The sequence below is a fragment of the Perca flavescens genome, chromosome 19 (genome assembly GCF_004354835.1).
Source record: "Perca flavescens isolate YP-PL-M2 chromosome 19, PFLA_1.0, whole genome shotgun sequence".
NCBI classification, from domain to species: Eukaryota; Metazoa; Chordata; class Actinopteri; order Perciformes; family Percidae; genus Perca; species Perca flavescens.
In genome coordinates this window covers 10,025,115-10,032,325 of record NC_041349.1, presented here as the reverse complement: position 1 = coordinate 10,032,325, position 7,211 = coordinate 10,025,115, and the positions used below count along the sequence as shown (strand labels likewise).

The 7,211-nt window shown below is 39.6% G+C and overlaps 1 long non-coding RNA gene across 1 annotated transcript; it reads left to right on the top strand.

Moving 5' to 3' along the window:
* Nucleotides 1-442: 442 nt before the first annotated feature.
* Nucleotides 443-1,327, top strand: LOC114545562 (uncharacterized). Its single transcript, XR_003690904.1, has 2 exons — nt 443-530; nt 689-1,327. It is a non-coding gene; the product is annotated as an uncharacterized LOC114545562 (long non-coding RNA).
* Nucleotides 1,328-7,211: the final 5,884 nt, after the last annotated feature.

The following is a 7,211-nucleotide window of genomic DNA, read 5'->3' as shown; positions in this document are numbered from 1 at the left end:
ATTAGTAAGCTACAGGACAGCGTCTTTCAAAACATGACGTCGAAAGAGGGAATAAAAAAATGCGTCATTGTACCCATCACTTCTAAAATTGCACTTCCAATGCGTCTCTATCCCCAATACATTTCAAATCAAGGTGACGCCCGTGCTTTCCCTCTCTGTCTCCTTAACAGGAACATTAGTAGTGAATGTGACCCAGACCTCCTATCAGGCAGATGAGAACCACCACATCACACTGGAGTGGACCTTCACAACCAACCCTCACATTTCCTCCAACTCTCTTTATATCTACTGTGTACTGTTAACTGAGCTCAGACCTTCAGTCCTGTTTTATCTCCATGAAGGAGTTGAGGCTCCAGAGTTTCAACATGAACAGTTTGCAGGACGAGTCCAGTGGGACAAAGACGTCCTCAGAGAAGGACGACTCAGACTTCATGTGTCCAGACTGAGGACTGAAGACTCGGGCCAGTATGAGTGTAAAGTGCACACAAGTAATGAGAGGAGCTCTGGTAAATGTTGGCTCCATGTTACTGGTAAGTTGATGCAGAACTTTCTTTCATTTTCAATTCAGCAGCTTTTTAGATATATAACAGGAAATCTTTGAACTTCCACAATCCTTACACTTCTTCATCTTTTAGGAAAATGTTTTTCCTTCACATGAATGAAACAGATGTGTTTGGTCTCTTTACAGCAGCGAGGGATCGGCCTGAACCTGAGACACCAAACACAACAAGTCCACCACAACCAGAGAGTCGGGATATGTTCCTATTCTGCAATTTAATAATCATACTTGTAGTGTTTGTACTCTGTCTGTATCTCCCGTGGTTGATTTTGTTTCCAGCTGTTACATAAGACAAAAACAAAAATGTCAGCAGGTGAATCAGTGGATACAGTTAACATCTGTAATGAGACAAAACTGTTAGAGATCATGTTTATAGCAAAGAAACGCCCCCACACTGTTAAATTATATTTGCAATCTTTCTTGGGTTATGAGTTCGTTAACACGAGTCAGCAACTTATGAATTTAATGTGAACATTGGCTTTATTGTAGCCTATTGTATTTATCATTTGAGCATCTAGTTAATATTTTGCATAAACCCATGCACTTTATTGCAGCTGCTACAATTTTTCTGTACAGAGTTCATGTTTATACCACGGAGCCACAGAAAATACTAATTTCTCATTGGCTGGCAGGTAATACAACTGTTTATCAGGACATATCAAAACATACCAGCAGGCAACCACAGCAACAACTTTGATGCTTCCCACACATGACATCAGCAAAATGATCACAAACTGTAAGAGTTGATAAAAACACATCTTTCCTTTCTTTTGTTCACTTTTGGTCACTTATTAGACAGATCTGAAATGTGCACCTTTTTATATTTATATATATATAATTTATATTTGATACATATACCTTTTGTTAAGCTCTGAGACCTTTCATATTATTCTAAATCCTGTCTATCATGTAGTTGCTCCTGCAGGATGTAAATGGACTGGATTATGTGTGATGAAGCCTTCAGTTTAAAGTGCACTCTACAAACAGACAAAGGTTAAAGCTCGATGTGTTAAAGTAAAAGCTGTTTATACATTCTGAACAGAAGGTCAGAGAGATTTCATGACACACTTCCTGAGTGTGTTCTGCAGATCTGAAAGGTCTTCAGTTAACTGAAATGTACCGGTTCTGTTTTAGGATTGTCTGGTACTTCCTGTCTCTCTGTCATTGTAAAGCTGTGAGGAGTTAAAGGAGAATTTCGGTCGATTTCAACCCGTAGCTCTGTTGTTTGTAAATCAGGAGTACTGTCAGTAGCGAGAAAAACGAAAACAAACGGTGCCGCCTACACCGAGTTATCCTCCCGCTAGATTTCGCACCCAACAGTCTTAAACAAGGCTTAAACAGGGCAAGTTTTAAACGTGTTTTTAGCCTCTAAACATGTTCGAAATGCCATTACTAGTGCTTAGCCATGTGCAGTTATTCCTTACGAGGGAACACAGCGAATTGGACGGCAGTAGATGTGACAGAAAGGCATAAAAGTTGTGTTAATCCTTACCTCTGTTTATGTACTGCTTTCCGGTCAAGTCCTCAACAATCGAGTGCCGATCTCATACAATCCAATATTCCAAAATGTATTTTTTCCACAAAAAAACGATTTGCCGAGGTCCTGTCCATAGTAGGGGTGACCCCGAATAGTCGAAGATTCGATGCATCGATATGCGGAGCCTGATTCGACCACCAATCTCACAGTCGGATCTTCGCGGGTGTTATTATGAAACGAGGATCATACCATTTTGGCAATATGGGGGTGCTCAATGTCTAATTTCACACAGAACTACTGGTTTTGTACGGTTATATTAAGTTATATACAGCCTTTAATTATGATAATGCTGTAAAAAAAAAAACATGAAAAGAAAGAAAGAAAAGTTCAATAAATATTTTTTACGTGTGTGTGTGTGTAAATCCAACCACCCCTGTGAAAGATTTAAGTTTCACTTTCCCTGACCCGCGACAGACGAGGAGCATCAGACGAGGAGATTAACGTTACTTAACAATGTCTGGAAAAAGAAAATCTAAAGTGTGGATGCACTTTCAAATGGTAAAAGATGATCCAAAAAAAGTAAAATGCAAGTTGTGCCAACAGCTCATGTCCTACCACTCGTCAACAACAAACATGGCTTTCCACTTAAAATGGGTACGTTTATTACCAACAAAGACGTTTCACTTTTTCATATATAATGGCGCTTTTAATTTACGAATAGCAATATCATATGTTGGGACTTAAAATATGTTAGTCTTTTTTCTAGATCCACCCACAGTATCAGACTGACGACAGCAGTTCATCTAGTAGTAGTAGTAGTAGTAGTAGTAGTAGTAGTAGTAGTAGTAGTACCGGAGCTGCGCCAAAACTAACTCAAAGAAAGCTAGATTTGAGACCGCCATTGCCCGAGAAAAGAAAAAGAGAAATCCCGGACAAAATTGCAGAGTTTATTTTGCTTCACAATGAGGCCAGTGAATGTTGTGGACGGTGAAGGTTCTAAAGATTCCCCCAGCCTCTCCTCCTTCCTCCAGAAATCAGAACAAACACGTCTTTTAGAGATTTCTTAACACCGTCTACAACCTCCGCAGCGGGGAGATTTTACTGTTATGGCTGGTTGCACTTCAGCTCCCTTGATAACATTAGCTACATTAGAGAGATTACCGTGTTTGTAGCGAACATTGACTTCACCGAAAAGAGCGTCAAGTCCCGGTATCTGAAGGAAAATGCCATTCCTAAAGCGAAAAGACCAGAGGCTGACAAATTGGAGGTAACGTCTTTATGATTTATACTTTCCAAGGCTATTGTAATTCTCACATTTTTTCTGTGAAGAAATGTCTCACGGTGTTGGTGAATTCTTGAAAAAAAAAGAAAAAAACACTAAATGTTGTAACTCCCGTTACTGAGACCCGTGTATGATATTACCGACATGTAATTAGTAATGAGTTATATTACTGCGTTACAGCCAAAATGTATATATTACTGTAATTGCCTTACACCCAACACTGATTATGATAGATGCATCCTCAATGTTACTGTTTTGGCCATTGAGTCTGACTACAATGCTCTTTCTCCTTCTTACTTATTTAGGGGACACCATCCAGTGACATAGAGACAGAATTAGCTGCAGTGCCACAGTCAATTCCAAAGAAGGCGTCCAGCTGGTCAAATTTACTTATTCAACTTTACTTGTACAATACACATACTCTTAGGTTTTCCTAATATAACTGTGCAATTGCTTTGTTTATTCCTAGTAATGGCCATACCAAGTATTACTAGAAATGATAGTTTTTGACTCAGAAAATGTCCTCTACGTCTTTGAATCCTGTGTAACTTCCAGTTGGGGAGGGGTACTCTTGTCTGATTGCTGCTATAACACAGGTAGGCAATGTTCTTCTGGTGCCCCGGCCAAGGCGCTCTCCTCTCAGAACCCACTCCAGAATCACCCGGTAGGCCACGAGTCTGCATTGGCTGGGGGGGGCGAGCTTTGGTTATTTCACTAAAGAAGTGAGGAAAAACCAGCACATATATCACATTAAAAACAGATAAGCAATAAAACCAACACATACAACAAGCATATTTAGAAGCAATTAAAAACAATAAAAACAGTAACTATCAGAAGAGAAATGTAAGATTATTGTATGTGGAAAGCTAATCTGAAGAGGTGTGTTTTGATTAGTGTTTTGAATGTGTATTTACAACTAAAAACAAATGTACCTAAGCTAGTCAGAGTCACAAAAGCCTGTTGTACTCACTCTTTAGACAGCTGGCCATCAGGTCTGTCCGGTTAGATCATCCTTATAGATCAGATGGGGAAACCTCTATGTATGGGTTAAAACAATGTCCGTTGACCCGTCCAGACCAGGCTCTATCTTTACAGCACAGGCTTTCTTCCTCGGTGGTCATTGCGATACAGTATTCACATGAGCACCACCATGTACCCGCATCAAGTGCAACCAGCCATAACGGTAAAATCTCCCGGCTGCGGAGGTTGTAGACGGTAAAAGCTCAAGCTCAAATATCTCTTCATTTGGTTGCCATAATTTTGGAAAGGCACAAACTCGAAGCATTTTCTCATATTAGTCCTGATCTAACTCCAAGCTCCGTCTGTCAGCTCTGTGAGCTCCTCCCTGCTTCTGCCGACAGGCAGGCTCCGCCGTTGCTAGGTTACCTAAGCAAATGATCTCCTGAACTCTTGAACTGTAAGTCAGCTCTGCTTCACTAAGGTGTCAGGTTACAGCCTGTTGATACATGCTCATTACTATGGACAGGACCTCGGCAAATTGTTTTTTTGTGGAAAAAAAACATTTTGGAATATTGGATTGTATGAGATCGGCACTCGATTGTTGAGGACTTGACCGGAAAAGCAGTACATAAACAGAGGTAAGGATTAACACAACATTTATGCCTTTCTGTCACATCTACTGCCGTCCAATTTGCTGTGTTCCCTCGTAAGGAATAACTGCACATGGCTAAGCACTAGTAATGGCATTTCGAACATGTTTAGAGGCTAAAAACACGTTTAAAACTTGCCCTGTTTAAGCCTTGTTTAAGACTGTTGGGTGCAAAATCTAGCAGGAGGATAACTCGGTGTAGGCGGCACCGTTTGTTTTTGTTTTTCTCGCTACTGACAGTACTCCTGATTTACAAACAACAGAGCTACGGGTTGAAATCGACCGGAATTCTCCTTTAAATGTTCTTTGCTGGCTGTAATATCTGAAAATGTTGCAGCTCTAACTGATCATATTGAACTTCTGGTGATCTGTTGAATTGGAACCATGAATGGGAGAAAGAAATCAGGTCATTTTTAAAATCTTTTCCTTTTTTTATAGACTCACATTCACTGACTGATTCCACTTATTTAAACGTTCAGAGGTTACATATATGAAAACAGTCACACAATACATTCACAATAAATAATAGCAATAGATATTTTGCATTATAGAAAACAATATTCACTTTTTGTGGTTAACAACAAAGTTAGAAATGCTTTAGAGAGTCAGAAGTGTTTAGCAGAAGAATAAGAAGATTGTCTACCTGTCCACCAGGTGTCCTCAGACTCTCTTTGCTCTGCAGCCTTCTGAATGTGAGTTTAGTCAAGTTGTTTATCGATAAACTGAGTTATTATTATGATTGTAAATCCCAGTAGCTCATTATGTAACAGGCTACCAGTGAAGTGTTCTATCTCTGAGCAACATACCCAGTGGGTATATAATGAGGCCGTCTGTCTCTGCCTGCAGGACCACAAATGATAGCAGCAGCCCCATGTTGGCCCACTACAGCAGCTCTGATGGAGAGACGTCTGTCTTGTTAAGAAAACACTCAGGAGACAACTCATCACATATGTGAAGAAGGTTCGGGACACTTTGATGAATTACACAGAAGAGTTTAATGAACCAGACAGTACAGTTTAACCACCATGTGTTATTGTGCAGTGTCATCCCATCTCTCTGACGTTCCTGTCCTCCTGAAGGAGGATTTAAACTTAGTTCAATCTCTCTCTCTCTCTCTCTCTCTCTCTCTCTCTCTCTCTCTCTCTCTCTCTCTCTCTCTCTCTCTCTCTCTCTCTCTCTCTCTCTCTCTCTCTCTCTCTCTCTCTCTCTCTCTCTCTCTCTCTCTCTCTCTGGAAGTATGTTAAAGTGTGGCTGGCCCAGCGACCTCCAAAAGGAGACAGTCCTGAAACATCTGCATCTGCAATCTGTAGAGAGACAAACATCATCATACATGAACAGGTTTGGTTGTGGAATCTGTTTAATCTATTGTTACTGGTATTATTGTTTCTAAATAAATTAACTTAATAAATATTTATTTGACCTGTTAATGAACTAATCAGCTAATTACACAAACTGTTTAACATGCAACTCTTAGCAACCAAGTTGAATTGTGTGACAAAAAACAAGTGTCTGCTTGGAAAACCCTATTTCAAACTAATTACTTTGACAGAAAGTACTTTTTGGTTCTATTAACCTTTAAAACTCTAAGAATTTGGACAAAAGTAGTATTTGGGTGAAATAAACCTTTCAAACTAAGTACTTTTAGCTACCCATTTTTGCTGCTTAGGCAACCCAATAAAACAAACCATGCTAAACGGATAAACACTCAACAAAACAAGAAAGTAAACACATATATGTGTTTACTTTCTTGTTTTGTTGAGTGTTTATCCGTGTTTATCCATGGTTTGTTTAGCATGGGCACTGCAAAACTGTTAAAAAGATGAAAACACAAAATAATACAAAATAGTTGTCTCACTTGACCTTCTCACAATGTGAGAACCTGTTTAGGTTTCCCTGATATCTGGCTCGTTTCTGGAAGACAAGAAGTCTTTTTCTAACTGATTCCAACAGATTTTAACTATTGCAGAATGGCTGAGTAAGCTAATTTTCTGGTAGTTTAGGCCAATAAGTCTCTTAAAACAAATCTGTTTTACTTCTTTCAGTGTTGCAGATAAAGTGTCTTTGTCTTCTGTCACTTCTTCATATCTCTCTCACCTGACTTATCTCAAGATATATCCCCAGCATTACTTCTTCTTTCTCAAAGCCACACATACATAAACAATGGTGAGAAAATCATATTCCTGCAGAACCCTCAGGAGCTATAAAAAAAGAAGCTGCGGTGTGTGGATTGGTGGCTCTGTTGCAGAATTCAGGAACATCAAACAGGAACTCTGTCCTCTGGAGT